Genomic DNA, 17,513 nt, shown 5'->3' on the forward strand with positions numbered 1-17,513 from the left:
CTGTGAAAAGGGGGACACCCATCCACTTCCGATTGTTCTAACCACAGGGGATTTCTAACAATGCATTGCTCCTGTCCCCTGGACTTCACCTCAGGACATATGACAGCCCACACACGCTGTGAAGCAGCACTGCTTTGATCCTAACCCATGTTTTAAATTCAAACTTTATGATGGACCAGTTAAGTGATAATTACTATAAACTCGGTAATAACTAGTTACGAGATTGTAAGTTCCAAATGTTCACTGAGCCCACCTGAGACCCCTACTTAAGAAGGTGCACATCATAGAGGAGGTTAAAATGTCATCTAATCACAGCCAAGGACTGCATAGTCCTTCAGTTTTATTCTGCTCACAAACTGTCCCCTCTGCCTGGAAAGTATTTCCTCTAACCTGTTCCATTTGGCAAAACCCTGTTTATCCTTTGAGAACCAGTTCAAACTGTATCTCAGTGATGAAACTCCCTAAATACCTTTATTATCATACCATGTTGTGTGGTAATTATCTAAGTCCCTAGAAGGAAGGGCTGTCTTTTTCATCCCTACATCTTTTGGATTGCTTGGGATATATGAGATACTAAATAAATGCCTGCTGAATAATAATTCTAGCTAGCATTTCCTACTAAGTCCCAGGCACTATTTGAAGTACTTTATCCATTAAAACTCAGTTCTCACAAAAACCCTGTGATGCACATACTGCCATTGGCCCCTCGTTACTGATCAAGAAGCTTGACACTTGTCCAGTGTCCCACAGCCAGTGAAGGGCAGAGCCAGGCTGCAAGAGTGAGTGCAGGTTGCATGACTGGGGGCTCAGCTACATGTGCCGTCTGGAGGCTGCGCCCGGAATCAGCAGAGTCACACCTGAAAGTTAACCCACTCAGGAGGAGCAGCACTGCCCACCAGAGTGGGATTCTACCCAACAAAGAAGCGTCAGGGATGAGCACACGCAAGCTTCTGCAGCTGGCCTCTGAGTGGGGCAGAGTCTGCAGGCGCACTGCAGACAAGCCAGGAGTAAACCAACAGGCAGATGCCTGGCTGCCCACAGCTGTGCGTTCTGTGCTCCAGAGCACTGAACAAGCGAGCGACGATTCCGAGGTACATTCAGCATGATGTTTCATGCAGCCCAGCCCGAATCAGGAGCCCCCTTATTTGGAGGGATCTCTGAAGTGGCCAGTTGAGAGGATGGGGAGACACTGGTAGGAGTGGCCTTGCTGTGTTCTTCCTTTCACTGCCCTCGACCACTGAGCTGTCCAGAGAAGAAAGCCAAGACTGTAGGCTAATGAAGATGTGAAAAGACACCTGCTCTCTGGTTTAAAAGAAGGGAATAAGGGGAAAGGAGGGCACTGCGAGATTCAAAGGTAAGCAAAAGAAGACAAAGAAGGGTAAAAAGAAGTTAGAAAGGAAAGAGAAATTAGAAAGCAGCTGATTATTCTGAGAGAAGTCACACTTAGTGTTTATAGCAACATAATCAGAGGAAGCAATAATGTCATTTGTCACTACCCTTCCCATTGCTGGAGGCCTTATTGTCTTCCTCAACTTGTACATTTGGGAGGAGGTATTATTTTTCCAATCGCACTCAATTTTGCCTTCCCTCATTACAGAAAAGAGTAGCTAATACAATCTGTCAAATATTTATATGTAGACTTTCAAAGGAAAAAAGTACGTCTAAATTAATGAAAGTCTGAATTATATAATACTTTAAAAAATAAAAATTTATTGCTTTGCTTTCAAAGAGACACTATAAATTAGTATAACAGTCTTTCCTGGTAGAGGTACTTGGAAGACCTGTTCCAAAAAATAGATAAGAATTGGAGACGGGGCTGCAGCGCCGAGCGGAGGAGGCAGGAAGCTGAGCGCGAGCAGGAGCTGGGTGGGCACCATGGCCGGGATCACCGCCATCGAGGCGGTCAAGCGCAAGACCCAGGTTCTGCAGCAGCAGGCGGACGGTGCAGAGGAGAGGGCCGAGCGCCTCCAGCGGGAAGTGGAGGGAGAAAGGCGGGCTCGGGAGCAGGCTGAGGCGGAGGTGGCGTCCTTGAACCGTGGGATCCAGCTGGTTGAAGTGGAGCTGGATCGCGCCCAGGAGCGCCTGGCCACCGCCCTGCAACAGCTGGAGGAAGCTGAGAAGGCTGCTGATGAGAGCGAGAGGTGTGAAGGTTATTGAAAACCGAGCCTTAAAAGATGAAGAAAAGATGGAGCTCCAGGAAATCCAACTCAAAGGAGCTAAGCACATTGCACAAGAGGCAGATCGGAAGCACAAGGGGGTGGCTCGTAAGCTGGCGATTATTGAGGGAGACTTGGGACGCACAGAGGAACGTGCTGAACTGGCAGAGTCCGAGAGCTGGATGAGCAGATGAGACTGATGGACCAGAACCTGAAGTGTCTGAGTGCTGCTGAGGAAAAGTCCTCTCAAAAAGAAGACAAATACGAGGAAGAGATGAAGATTCTTACCGATAAACTCAAGGAGGCAGAGACCCGGGCAGAGTTTGCTGAGAGGGCGGTAGCCAAGCTGGAAAAGACAATTGGTGATTTGGGAGATAAACTGAAATGCACCAAAGAGGAACACCTCTGTACACAACGGAGGCTGGACCAGACTCTGCTTGACCTGAATGAGACGTAGAGCGCCCCCGTCCTGCCCTGCCGCTGCTCCTCCCTGTGACCCCGACTCCACCTGAGGCCAGCCTGCCCGAAGCTGACCTTTAAACTGAGGGCTGATCTTTAACTGGAAGGCTGCTTTGTCCTGTCGCTGCCTCCCACACCTACCCCTGTGTCTTTTTCGCCAAACTGTCTCTGCCTCTCCCCAGAGAGTCTGGTTGGGCTAGAGGCCGAGTACCTTTGGGAACAACATTGAAGGGAATGGGACCACAATGCAAAGTGTCTTTAAAAGCATGTTGTGATATACGCGTTTCATAATACCTTTTTTGTTGTTGACGTAGCCACCATTTGTAAAACATTCCAAATAATTCCACAGTTCTGAAGCATCGGTCTCACTTTTAGAAGGTAATTTTTCAGCGTAATGCATATTGTCTTCTCCGTAGAGAGGGAAAGAGGTATGGGCCTGCCTTGTAGGGAACCAAATAGAACCCAGAGAAAACTCTACAATGGGGTACCTCATTGCTTTGTACAGAGTACCAGCCAAACCAGAAGGGTGATTCCAGGAGTTAGCAAAACAAAAGTGATGTTCAGGTTTTCAGCTTTAAGGTGTTTTGGGGCCTTTTTTTTCTTTTTTTCTTTTTTTCTTTTTCATCAGAAGTGACCAAACAAAACAGTGTGATCTCTGTCTGGGACCAAATCCTTGTCCATTTCTACCTTCCCTTCCCAACAGATCACAGAATGGATCATGAGCCCTTTATATTGAGGGTGACCAGTTACTTTACTGCCTCCTTGAAAGAAAGAAAACAAAAATTATGTTTTTCTGCCACTGATTTAGCCATATGAAACTCATCTCATTACCCTTTTCTGGGTCTGAAGCTGCTGTGTCTAACAGTGCCATCTCATTTGTGCTTTGTATCAGATAGTGCTGGAGAAATCTTGAATAAGCTTATGTACAAAACTGTTTTTAAATTTTATATTATTTTGAAACTTTGCTTCTTTGGGGTTGGAGCACACTGGCTACCCCATCTGGCTGTGCGAGCTCTGCATTTAGTTTGTGGTCTGGCCGTGCGATGATCTTTAAAAGTTTATTTCCGTACCCAGCACCCCTTTTTGGTGAGGTTTTGGTAAAGTCTGTTAGGTGCGCATTCTGCAGCTTACTGACTTAAAATGTAATCTCCTTTGGTGTGGTGTCTTTGGGGGCCGATGGGAGAAAGAAAAACCAACAGTGCAACTGTTTTGATACTGAGAATTGACATATGTCTTTTTAAAATAAAGAACCAGTCCCTCCAGAAAAAAAAAAAAAAAAAAGGTAAGAATTATTTTTGTCATAATTATAAATAAATAATGGCTTAAAAACACATTAAAAGAGTATTTTTTAAACTGGGATCCAGGATGTATTTTCAAGGGTTTATGAGTTCTCCAAAAGAGCTTCAACGCTGAACTCAAAGCTAAGTTTACACCTAAAATAAATTAATGTAAACAGATGCTGGGGCATTGCCATGGCCACTTACCCCTAAGCACGTAACCAGATTTGCAGCATGATTACAAATGTACATCCTCATTTGTCTTGCTAATCTGAGCTGGCATCTAGCACACCACTTTCATTGTAAGGAATCACAGAAAAGAAACCTTAGGGTGGCAGGCAGTTCCATACCCATTTGAGAGCAACAATTCAGTTTTAGCCAAAAATCACCTATCGCATTAAAAAAGTTGTTAATTTGCATTTCATTAGTTTTATAGGCTTTTTTGTGCTTAACTTTTAAATTTGTTTTGGTTTATAGTTAAATGAGAAATATAAACGTAAGAAATTTATACCTAATTTTATGTTTGTTCATATTTAAGTAAAATTATAATAATGTATACTGAAAGACTGCATTTTTAAAATCAATTAAAAGGAGTCTATAAATTACTAAAGTTTGAAAAGCAGTGCTTAAAAACAATATTCTCATATGTCAGGTAAGGATTCCTCTTGTGATCTTATTTACATTATTAATTTGCTAAACATCTATTAAATGAGTACAATAATCATCTAACTCACAGAGCTATTGTGAAAATGAATTAAGATAAAATACATAGGGATTACATTGAATCTAAAGATGGCTTTGGGTAGCATGGACATTTTAACAATACTAATTCTTTAATCCATGAACACAGGGTTATCTTTCCATTTGTTTGTATCTTCTCTGATTTCCTTCATCAAAGTCTTATAGTTTACAATGTATAAATCTTTCACTTCCTTAGTTAAATTTATTTCTAAGTATTATATTTTATTGTGTTTGGTACTATTGTGAATGGGATTTTCTTTATTTCTTCTTCAGATATCTCACTGTTAGTGTATAGAAGCAGAATTGGTATTTGTCTATTGATTTTATATCCTGCAAATTTATTCATTGATTAGTTCCAACAGTTTTTTTGGTTGAGCCTTTAGGATTTTCTCTATATCATCTGCAAATAATAACAGTTTTACTTCTTCCTTTCTGATTCAGTGCAATCCCTATTAAAAATTCCAAAGGCACTTTCCACAGAAATAGAAAAACAACCCTAAAATTTGTATGGAATCACAAAAGACCGCAAATAGCCAAAGCCATCCTGAAAAAGAAAAAGCTGGAGGTATCATAAGTCCTGATCTCAAACTATATTACAAAGCTATAGTAATTAAAACAGCATGGTATTGGCATGAAAATAGACACATAGACAAATGGAACAGAATAGATAGCCCAGAAATAAACCCATTTTATATGGTCAATTAGTTTACGAGAAAAGACCCAAGAATATACAATGAAGAAAGCACAATCTCTTCAATAAATGGTATTGAGAAAACTGGACAGATACATGCAAAACAATGAAACCAGACCTCTACCTTACACGACATACAAAAAATCAATTCAAAAATTAAACACTTAAACTTAAGATCTAAAACTGTAAAACTCTTAGGAGAAAACAGGGAAAAAGTTCTTTGACATTGGTCTTGGCAACGATTTTTTGGATCTGGCACCAAACGTACAAGTAAGAAAAGCAAAAACAACAAGTGGGACTACATCAAACTAAAAAGCTTCTGCATAGCAAACAAAACAACAAAATGAAAAGGCAACCTATGGAATGGGAGAAAATATTTGCAAACCATATATAAGGGGTTAATACCCAAAACATATAAGGAACTGATACAACTCAATAAGAACAAAAATATCTGATTAAAATGGACAGAGGAACTGAACAGACATTCTTCCAAAGAGGACATCCAAATGGCCAACAGATACATGAAAAGAAGCTCAAAATCACTAATCGTCAGGTAAATGCAAATCAAAACCACAATGAGGTACCACTTCACACCTGTTAGAATGGCTATCATGAAGAGGACAAGAGATAAGTGTTGGATGTGGAGAAAAGGGAACCCTCGTACCGTTAGTGGGAATGTAAACTGGTTCAGCCACTATAGAAAACAGTATGGAGGTGCCACAAAAAATTAAAAACAGAACTACCATATGATCCAGGAATCCCACTTCTGGGTATATGTCTAAAAGAAATGAAAACAGGATATCAAAAAGATATCTGCACTCCATGCTTATTGCAGCATTATTTATAATAACCAAGATACGAAAACAACCTAAGGATGAAAGGATAAAGAAGATGTATATGTGAGATATACAGAGGGTGCCAAAAAATACACATTTTAAGAAATGAAAAAACTGTATTAAAATTGTAATACAATGAATGACGCTAGCATGCATTTGATTAACACCATCTTTTGAGCGAACGTCATACTACACATTGCTATGTAATTATATTCAACTTCAAAAAGTAAAACATAGATAACATCTCTTAAAATGTGTACATTTTTTGGCACCCCGGTATCTCTCTCTCTCTCTCTCTCTCTCTCTCTCTCTCTCTCTCTCTCTCTCTCTCTCCCACTTTCATATTATTTTGCTATGAGAAAGAAGGAATCCTGCCATTTGCAGAAACATGGATGGAACTTGAGGACATTATGAGAAGTGAGATAAGTCAGACTGAGAAAGACAAATACTGTATGATATCACTTATATGAGGAATCTAAAAAAGTCAAACTCATAGAAACAGAGACTACAGTGGTGGTTACCAGGGCTCAAGGGTGTGGGAACTGGGGAGATGTTGGTCAAAGGGTACGAACTTGCAGTTAGAAGATAAATCAGTGCTGGAAATCTAAGGCACAGCACAGTGATTACAGGCAACTGCACTGTGTTACATACTTCAAAACTGGTGAGAGACTAGATCTGAAATGTTCCACCCCCAAAAAGAAATGGTAATTCTGGGATGTGACAGAGGTGTTAGCTACCACTATGGTGGTTGATCGTATTACAACATATAAGTGAACCAAATCAACACATTGTACACCCTACACTTATACAATGTTATATGTCAATTATATCACAAGAAAATAGAAATAAAGTGCCTAAACAGAGGCTGATTCATAATAAGCATTTAATGGGTATTAGTTCTTTCCTCCTTTATTAAATCTCTTTATTAATACAGGACACAGATCTATACCACATCTTAACATAACATACTGATCGGGCAGTTGGGAGCCTATTTCTGTGGAAACACTGTTAACTTATCCTGGTAGGCTTCAATTATCACGGAGGCTTTAATTGCAAGTTTCAGCTAGCTTGTACTCTATCTACCACTTACGGTTTCTACAGGGAAAATGAACTCCAAGTTCTGAACAACTGACTTTCAAAGAAACTTTAACATCCCATTTTAGATTTGTGTTTTGCATTAGATTCAAGAGAGGCTGTCAGAGCGTATCAGGGAAGGAGTTGCTGAGCCATAGGGTAATGTGATTTAAGAATTCAGGTGGACATGGAAAGGATACATTGACAGGAGGAGGCAGGTTTGGAGGCAATGTGAATGGTCCGATTTTTATCATACTAGACCAGGTAAGGCCCCACACTAACACAGAGGCAGTAGGAATTCATGGGTAGGGGCTGATTTGATAGATAACACTTATCAACAGTGGGACATTGGGGGAGAGGGACAGGGAGTGAGTACAACTCTGGGATCTCTAAATGAAACCCCAGGGTGATTTTCCTAGAGGCATACTGAAAAGTGTGGACAATTAAGTCCGCAACAATTCCACTACTTCAAGTGTAGAGGATAATGAGAAAACCAATGCCTGAATGAAAATAGCAAACATAGTGTAAAACCACGTATGTGATTAAAACTCTTCCCATTAAAAAATATTTTAATTGCTACTTTCTTATATAAACCTGACTCTAAATCTTGAGTACAAATAGTTTGGTGAGAGAAATATAAGAGAGACTGGATGCTAAAGTGGATGGGGAAGAGAAAAAAGAAAGTGAAGTGACAATTCTCCAGTTCCCTTTATTTTACTGTACATAAAGGCAGAAAATAAAACTTGGGCTGAGTAACTGAAGTGACGGGGCCAACGATAGAGCATGAAGGGTGGGAACTGTGGCAAGGAGATTCACACACTCCAGATGGACACGAGCAAGTGCCAGCACATTCCCAGAGGGCTGTTCTCACGAAAAGAGCAGGAGCGTGGACTCTGGGGAGTGAGGGAATGTGAATATATAAGAAGACCACGTCTGAGAGAGGAAAAGCTAGATTACCCTCCACAAAAACATGCTGGGTCTTCACTCTCCTCACCAGTGAAGAGCCCTGCCAGGGTCTGTGTCACTGGGCCACTACAGAGAGCCAGTGCTTCTCTGAATGGACAGTGATAGGAAGAATGCCAGCCATCCCTGGAAAGGTGCTGGGTGCCTGGTCTGTGGTGACTGTAACAAAATCCTCAGGGGCACAAATGAACAACATTCAAGGCCATTACTAATTAGATGTGTCAGTCTGATATGTCACTCAAACTCTCTGGGCCTCATGGTCCTTATAACATTTTTAGTGAAAAACAATTTAATTCTTACATAAATAAAAGCAATCCGAAACTAAAGATATGCACACAAACAAAACCCCAAACCCAAACTCTTACTCTGTACTCTTACAGGCCTTTTTCCTGTACATGGATCAAGTTGTATACACAGATAAAGTATTTAACACAATGAACATGCTGTTCAGTAACATGAATACTTTTATTTCCCCAAATTTACTATCAGTTCAAAAGATTATGTGAATGCAAATTTGGGTTAAAATGCCAATTTGAATCAAACAAATTTAACAACAGGAGAAATAAAGTTGTAGTCAGAGTCCTTTAACAACCTCAAACAATTAACAGTATTTCTCATTATAATAAGAAACAACTCTTTTATGGAAATAGTTATCTGGCAAGATGACCTATTCAAGGTACAGCTGAAAACTAGACAAAGTAGGAAAAAGACTTAGTGTTCCATTTATAGACTACTCTTGTTTTGCACTGAAATTTAATTTGCTCAACTAAAAGCAGTTTTGTTGGAATTATTTGTACAAAAATAAACGTGAATGCTCTCCTTACAATTTGATGAATTGTAAATGTCTCTCTCGTGCTGCCCTTTATTTGTATATCCTCTATCCCTTTCACTACGACCCTGCTCAGATAATACTGTTAATTTATTTCAGTGGAATATGTGGGCCCCATTACTCTTTCAAAAGGGTGCCTAAATTCCCTTTCCACCAAAATACTCTTTCTAACCATCTCTTCTGTGATCTTTTCTATTCCCATATATTTTAGGGTGGAATAACTTCCCAGAGCCAACACCTCTCTTGCCACATCTTCTGAAGCTCCAGTAAGCTTCCAACTGCCTACTGAACCTCTCCAAACAGAAATGATTATCTTTCCTCCAAAACATGCCCCACCTTTCCCCGGCATAATAACAATTATGGTATCACAAGTTGGTAGGCATTCAGGCTGGGTCAACTTTGACCCTTCCTGGTTCTTCTCATGCTGTGGCCAGTTAGGAGTCAGGTTCCGTCTCTCCAGTCTGTCCTCTCCCTTTGACAGCCCTTGTCATAACCTGAATCCTGGATTTCATTGCTCGTTGTCTGAGATACTGGGATAGTTTCTTGATGTCTCCTAATTCCTCTAAAATACAGATCTTTTCACTTTACTTCTTCAGAAAACCATTAGTGGTTCTCAGTTGCCTATATATTTGAACTCCTTAGAATAAAATATATGAGGTGTGATCAAAATATATGGTGAATGTTTAAATAAAAAAAATTTATTACAGTAAATGTCATATTGCCATTAATACCCTTCAAAATACTCACCCTTACTACGAACACATTTATCCCATAGATATTGCCACTTTCTGAGGCAGTTCTGGAAGTTCTCTTTCCTGTCTTTAGTTGCTCCACCTTGGCTACCTCAATGTCCTGAATCATCTTGACTTTGGGGAAGAGCCAGAAGTCACACAGTGCCAGATCCAGTGAATAAGGTGGAAGAGGACACACCGTAATGCTTTTATTTGACAGAAATTGCCATATACCAGAAGAGAGTGTGACACAGAGTGTTGTTATGATGAGGATGATTTACGGCACACTTTAAAACACACCTTCTCTCAACCGTAGCTCACACCCTACTGACTGCACGGAACAAGTTGAAACTTGTCACACACTGTTACTAAGGTTTGACACACCGCTTCCCATATTGAAGATCCCTGCCTTTCCTTTGGATGGCACTCGGAAGCAGCAGCATTCACTGCAATTTTTTTTTTATCATATCTCGTAATGCTTTTTTGTGATCTAATACTCTTACCATGTTTTAAATCTTCTCGTACATGTCCATCCATATAACAATTGTTCAAAATTTTATGGAACTTGTGATGCTTCAGTCAACTCCCCTGTGAAGCTGCAGATCCTCCTTTTAGAATTAACAGTTTCCTACTTAAAATTCCCATCACATGGTATATATGGCTCTTTGTATATGACTCTCTCTCTCTCTCTCTCTCTCTCTCTCTCTCTCTCTCTCATTCACTAGTCTTAGCTCCTTAAAGACAGCAGGCATTTCTTACTCTCTTCGGGTACTGTATACTTCAACAGATGAATGAATGATGCATTCTCTATTATCTGGGTTCACAGATCAAAATAACTTAAAAGGGGATAGAGGTTCAGACAGAAGTGACAAGTGACTGTCTGACAGCAAAGGAGAAGAAAGAAAAATACACAACAGCAGACTTAAGAATGCAAAAAGCATTTCTGTGTGGGGCCAATAACCCCACATTCCTTAAGGTCATCACTGTATTTCCTAGTGCCATGACTGACACACTAATGAGAGCAAGTATCAAGAAAATGGGAAATTATGTTCAGTACCGTATTTAGTAAGAGTCGAAAACAACAGAGGTATGAAATGTATTTTGGAAAGATTTTCATACAAATGGCTTTAGCATTTAGAAGTTTATTTAATTATAAAATAAATACCCATTGTATTATAGCCAACTTGAAAAATAAACAAAGATAGGAGGAGGAAAAAGTATTCCAAATCTTAGCCTGTGTTAAAAAAAAAAAAGTAGGGCACATAAGCACCAAGTGAATACTCTAAAAACATTTTCGTGTTTAACGAACTCAAGCTTACAGTTATCTAGGAGATTTGGCCAACTAGAACTCATTCTAGTTCCAGGACATGGAGAGCTAAGACGTTAGGGTATCACTACATAGTTACTAACCCAACTGTTGTGTCTTAACGTGTGACTGGAGAATGATGGGGTTGGGGCGGGGGTGGGGGGGGTGGGGGTGGGGGGAGATGAGGAAACGAGGAACAAGGAAAAAAAGAGAGAAGATAAATATGGAGAGTGAGAGAAAAGGGAACCCCAAATAAAGAAAAGATGGGACAATCACGACCACTGCCAGGAGCAATGGAAAAATGAAACGAGAGAAAGAAAGCCCAGTAGAGGAGCAGATACTTTCAGGAAAAGGACGGCTGCTCTTGAATTTCCTGTTTCTTGACCCCTGCCGTTCTGACTTCAGGCTGCGGTGTGCACCCCGAGACGCACGCTGAATTCCAGTGACGTCCTGCTACACGCATACTTTACTCCAACGCAATCCACTTGAAATGATTTTAACTGGTGTGCACCGTGCCCTGACATTTCAACATTTAAAAATGAATAGTCTTGCTAAGTACCAGATGGGGGCATGTAGCAATCAATCAGGCCCCGTCAGGGGAGGAGCACATGAACGTGAAGGCAACTAGGAGAGTGTGCTACCGCCGGCCGACGGGAGGAGCCCCCCTTAAACGCGTGCCCACAGGAGGTGTGGACCTGCTGTGCGACACTCCCAAGTGTGTCCCAGGATGATGCAGAGGCCACACCATCATTCTTGCTTGTCATCTGGATCACGCGATATTTTATCCTAAGGCGCCCGTGAAACCTGCTTTTCTTCCATAACCCATTTAACCTTCATAAGCAAGAGCCAGCTAAACACCGGGCTTGTGTTTTCCCTTATACTAAAGAGAAGATATTGCAAACTCACGAAGGTCATTTGTTAAATAAGCAGATCAATGAGGCTCTTGATCCAGCTCCTTCCCCCCAATGTGGCCCATCAGGCAAGGAAAGCCTAGCATCGCGAGCTCAGGGAATAAAAATTGCAAAAGGAACTCCGGGGTGGCAGGTTGCCATGCTCTGCTTTCCGTTAAGCACTGTTTGCACTGGAGAGAAAGGCATAATCTATTGCAAGGTCTCAAAATACTACTGGGTACACTCTTGAAAGAGAAAGAATCCTAGAAACCATTTGTTTTCCTAGCTCCTTGTACTCACCATTCTTCTGTTTTATATTATCTTGGCGATCACCACAATTCCAAACATACTCTAATTTCCCAAATCTCTCTAGATTTACTGAGAAAAACTGGTTTCCGATTTGTTGATGGCACTGAAAACTGAGTGGCTGCTTAGGTAAGGAAGCAACAGGGCACAGCCCTCGGAGGAGAGGGCGCTGTGAGGCCCGTGCGTCGCCGCCGCCGCTGCCTCAGAGGACGACAAATGGCAGCGAGTTTTGTGTGCACATCAAAAAATCAATCTCAAGGGAAACCTAACAGAAGTCTAAATTTAATTATTTTGGAGACTTTAGAGAGTATGGTAGTAAATGTGATTTTTGAATATACCTTTAAAATTAAAGACAATATACTTCCACTTCAAAAATAAGCCTAAAAGACACAATTTCAATACAGCTGTGCTTGCTTATGACGTATGGCAATGGTTATTCCTTAAAAACTTAATATTAAAAGAATTCTTAGGGAAGGGTAAACCAGTAATAGAAACAACAAAATTTGTAGTTACAGACTAGAAAAGCCTCCCTAATGGTAAAAGCCATTTAAATTTGATTACTTTCCCTGGGCACTTTCCTAAAAAAAAAAAAAAAGAGGTGGAATTAATTATTCCAGCAGAATTTAATTACTTTGGACATAATTAAAAGTCAAAAATAACGTGAATTTTCATCAAGAGGTTTCTGTGCAATGATCCAAATTTTTTTTGAAAACTTCTATTATTTTGGTTTAATAATTTTAGGAAGATTTCTATTATTTTTCAAATTTTAGTTTTACCTTTTTTGACCCCCAAAATAAGAGAATATTTTGGTCTATGTTCTGAGATAAGACAAAACTCAAGAAGAGAAGATATCAAAACCAACCCCAATTCCTACCCCAAACACTTAAAGAGAACCAATCATGTTAGAAAAATTAGAACCTTGACTAACTGGAGAGAAGCAATGATTTATACCAACCTAAGTAGACTATGACAACTTTAGACTACTCTGAGAAACAATCTAAATTGTGAAGAGCACAGTTGGTCAATACCCTACAAATCCAGGCAAAAAGACAGAAAACATGTTTCTTCAGCACTGAGGATATGAATAGTTCAATGTGAAACCATATGAAAAAGGGCATAGCACCTGCTTTTATTTTACAGGTAGCTCTAACAAGAAGACTCCATTGATATTAAACCTTAGCTTGGTTTGGAACACTAATAGAGTCTAAAATAAATACCAAGTTTCACAAAAAGCAGATGAGTCAGACAGATGCACAAAGGAGCCGCGTGGTCTGACATCTAACACAGTCAGGGTTGGGGGTTCTACTTCTGTCTCTGTCTCTTAAGATACAACTCGGAAGTAGTCATTTCTGCCTCTGGCAAGAGGCAAGCTACATGGCAAGCTACATCCAAGGTGCATGGAATTCCTTGTGAAGGAGCCATGAATATATCAATGTAAAAACAGCCTCTGGATTAGTTTTTCCCTGATTATATACCAAAAGTAATGAAAAGAAAATATTTAGAATATGCTAGATTCCATGTAGTATTTTCAATACCTGAAAGACTCTTGACTGATGAAAGGCAGAACTAATCACTTCTTCATGAAGAAAAGATGATGTCAGAAAATGGGGAAACGGTATCAACATAGAAAAGCTTATCAACAAATACAGTAAAATCTGAGGTTAATATACAGGTCTTAATGTTGAAAAGACAGTAGTGAAACCTCTTTTTAAGAATCTGTTCCCTGAACTCATTAAGAGTAATCCTGAATTGCTTAAACTGAACTTGATACATTTAGCTTAGGACGTGCAAAACTGAGAAATGCTAAACATTTGTTAACATCTATATAGTTGATTATTAAAAAGAATTCATATCACAGTATGAAAAGGTGAGAAAATTTAATTCTAATTTTGGGGGTGGGGAGAGAAGAAACTAACACTTTTTGAGGTACTACAGTCACTGTGCTGGAAAGTTTATATAATATCACCTCATCTCACCTTCCCAACAAGTCTGGAAGGTGGGCATCGTCTTCAGGTGACAGATGAGGAAACTGAGGCTCAAGGGTATAAATTAGGTCGTAGTGCAGTTAATTTTAGAACTCAGGTGTGTCTGGCGCCAAACTCTATGCTTCTTACAGTTAGTGACATTTGTAATGGCAAAGAATGTATTTTGCCCCAGAGGTGAGTTACTGCAAAGTATGAGACAACATATCGTAACTGTCTGAAGTTGGTGAGCAGGAAAAGTACAATAGAAACAAGAACTGCACCATTATAGTAACAAGCAGAATGACGTGAGGCACCTTCGATCCTCCTGGAAGAGCATCAAGCATGAAGAGCATCAAGCACTTGCTAACATTGAAGTTGGCATTGAGGACGCCATTGTTTTCAGTTCATCTCTTATCCTCTAATTGACTGGTAGGTCTGAAACGAGCAAACTCAAAATAAATGAAGAATCAAAAACCTTCCAGGATGAAGAGTATAAGGTCTTTGTCTGCATTCTCTTTCTTTTTTTCTCTCTCTCCCTCTATACGTATACTGGAGGTACCAAAAAAATGCATATAAGTGAACACTTGGGTCAGCGTTGCTCAAGCAGTAGTTCACCGTAATCAGAAGTATCCGGACGCTGACGGTAACCACTTTGAGCACCTCTTGTAATTGCAGATGTCAAACGTGACTTGTATTCATTTTTTGTTATCAGTATACATTGAGTATTACAATTTTAATACACTTTTCCTTTTTTAAAATGTGTATACATTTTTTGGCACCCTCTGTGTGTACACACACACACAGTGCAGGCCCAGGTTGGGCTGGAAATGGGTCTGTGCTACTCTGAAATAAGGGACAAGGCTCTGAATATAGCTCTTCCCCTGGAGACCTTAAAGAGTTGGTGAGAAAAATCTAGTGTTAAGAAAACTCTGCTAGGCATTTGCCCACCAGCTGCAGTCTACTGTTTTTATCCTTATAGTTTCTATTTACTGGGCTACTTCTAGTACTATGTATGTCATATTTCTAATTCATACAATAACCTTGAGGGACAGAAATTATCACTTTAATAAATGAGGAAGTGAGGGATTGCAGAAATGAAGTCCCTGCCCGAAGCCACAGAGCCTTTCAGTAGGAAGCTGAGATGAGCCCAGTCCCGACTCATGTCAAAGTCCCACTCGATCCTGTGAAATCACGCTGTTTCCACACTCCCTCATACCCACCACACGCCCTCCTCTCCTCCTGTGTTGAAACATTTCTGGTTTCTGACCTCAGCACATCCTATCCCACTCTGTACCCGGCCACTCCCTTGGCTAGAGCCACCAGCAGCTCTGGGAAAACGATACCCCATTTTCAGTATTGTTTCTGAGACTAAGGGAGCCAGGCAAGTGGCTTCTACTCAGGGTGAAGCTCATTAGTCATTGTTCACTACAGCATTTGTCCTTGCTTCCGTTCTTCTTCATTTAATTGCTTACATTAACTAGAAGATCTATGAATTCTAGGCAATGTCATATAGAGGAAAACCTTTGTCCTTCCTGCCCAAGGGAAAAAGCTAGGAAAATGACTCAAAAATCAAACTGCTGTTTAGAATAATAGAAACCAAATGAAACAACCAAAAGTAATGAATTATGGAACAGTTAAAGTTTAATGTGCGAATTGTGTAAAAATACTTGATTTTGATAAGACAGAAACATATAACTGTGAGAACTAAACTATTAATGCAAAACTGAAGTAATGGCCTAAAAAGAAAACAAGTCATGAGCAATTTATTAATGTCCATTACCACTATGTATACCAGCTATAAAACATGGGTTCTATAAAGGGTTCCTTTTGTTAAAATTCAGCTTTGAAGGACTATCTTCTCTCTATTGCTATTTTTAAAATAAGAAAAGCACTAAGTATCTACAGACTAGCAACTAACCTTACAGAATACACTCAACTACTTACTGGCATAATGAAATACAGGACGTAAACTCTGAAAACAGTTATATAAAAAGAAAATAAATTGAAACTATCTTTAAAAATTATATTAAACACAACCTTTTATCTCTTTTAATGTACAATTAAAAAATAGTGACATAAAAGATGATATAGAAAGTTCAAGATGTCCATAGACCCTCAACCACTGAGTCTAGACACTAGCAAAAAGAATTTTCAAAGTATCTGATTAAAGTCAAAACTCTGCATCCATTTAATCCTTAGCTTATGTCTTTATCCTTCAGGAAAAGATGCTTTTTTAAAAAAACACACAGATTATCAAACAAGCTAACAGATGGCAAGGGCACTGAATCAAGTCTAATTTGGGTTGAATTCAAGTTTGATTATCTGGAGACATGAAAGCAATTTACCTACATTAGCATCAAATGCCTAATACTGATAAAAATGTTATGGAAGTATGATCCAGTAGAAAGCTTTCTGTACTGAGACTTAAAAGATCCCCCTCAGGCTAACTAATTATAAAACTCTGGCCGTCACAGACTCCTGCTTCAGCACCCTTTATCTGTCCAGTGGGCGACAGCAATGAACCCAACTTTCTATGAGAAACTGAGAGGATTAAATGGCCCCCCAAAATGTCCGCATTTTCCCAGAACCTGTGAAAATGTTGCCTTGTATGGAAAGAGGGACTCCCCGGACGGGATTAAAGTAGGATCTTGTGCACTGACTTGGTATGACTTCAAATTCACTTATTTATGATTTAAGTGAAGTTACCGTAATCCACTTGCATGCTTATGGCAAAGAAAAACACAAAATTGTCTTTAAACGTTGTTTAGATGTAAGAATGAAGTAAGTTGTGCGACGATGTCATCAGGTCATCTGTTGTCGCTGAGAAGCACTCAGTAAGTAGCCTAGCTGCTGAGGCTCCTGCTGTGGGCTTCTCCGTAAGAACATGCGGAGGAGCAACTATGGCAAGGGGACCTTTAGACCATAAACACAGAGAGTTCCGGTCTGGCCAGTGCGACTCTTTGCCGACCCAAAATAGGTCTCCAAAGACGTTTGGGGCACTAGCCCCCAGAAGGAGAACATCCTGCCCACCAACAGCTGGCATTGTCATCCCCTAGCCACAGGGGACTTTCATTCTCGGGCTGGCAGCTGGAAGTCAGCTTGAGGTTGGTTCAGCTATCTCTCCCAGCTACCAACTCGTAAAAAGGTCACCTCCAACTAAATTTGGGCTTTATTCCTTTCATCTCCCCTTGTCTAGGGCAACAGTGTAAATTAATCTATTGGTTTATTAAGAGACATTATCCTCTATGCTACTAGTTTGTGAGATTTCCGTAGTGAACCTGTGTCAAAGG

The 17,513-nt window shown here is 40.1% G+C and overlaps 1 protein-coding gene and 1 pseudogene across 15 annotated transcripts in view; one reads left to right on the forward strand and one right to left on the reverse strand.

The window, feature by feature from the left end:
- PEAK1 (pseudopodium enriched atypical kinase 1) overlaps positions 1-17,513 on the reverse strand; it is a 346,674-nt gene that overhangs the window by 89,108 nt on the left and 240,053 nt on the right. For 2 of the 15 annotated variants that reach the window (XM_074328321.2, XM_074328318.2), the window contains one exon: positions 2,445-2,502. The exons of the other annotated variants lie outside the window; for them this stretch is intronic. The gene's annotated coding sequence lies outside the window, so the exon portion shown is untranslated. The remainder of the gene's footprint in view (positions 1-2,444; positions 2,503-17,513) is intronic. 15 annotated transcript variants of the gene reach the window in all.
- On the forward strand, positions 1,834-3,737 carry LOC109438575 (uncharacterized; annotated as a pseudogene).

The sequence above is a fragment of the Rhinolophus sinicus genome, chromosome 3 (assembly GCF_057876585.1).
Source record: "Rhinolophus sinicus isolate RSI-liver-muscle chromosome 3, RSI-T2T, whole genome shotgun sequence".
Classification (NCBI taxonomy): domain Eukaryota; kingdom Metazoa; phylum Chordata; class Mammalia; order Chiroptera; family Rhinolophidae; genus Rhinolophus; species Rhinolophus sinicus.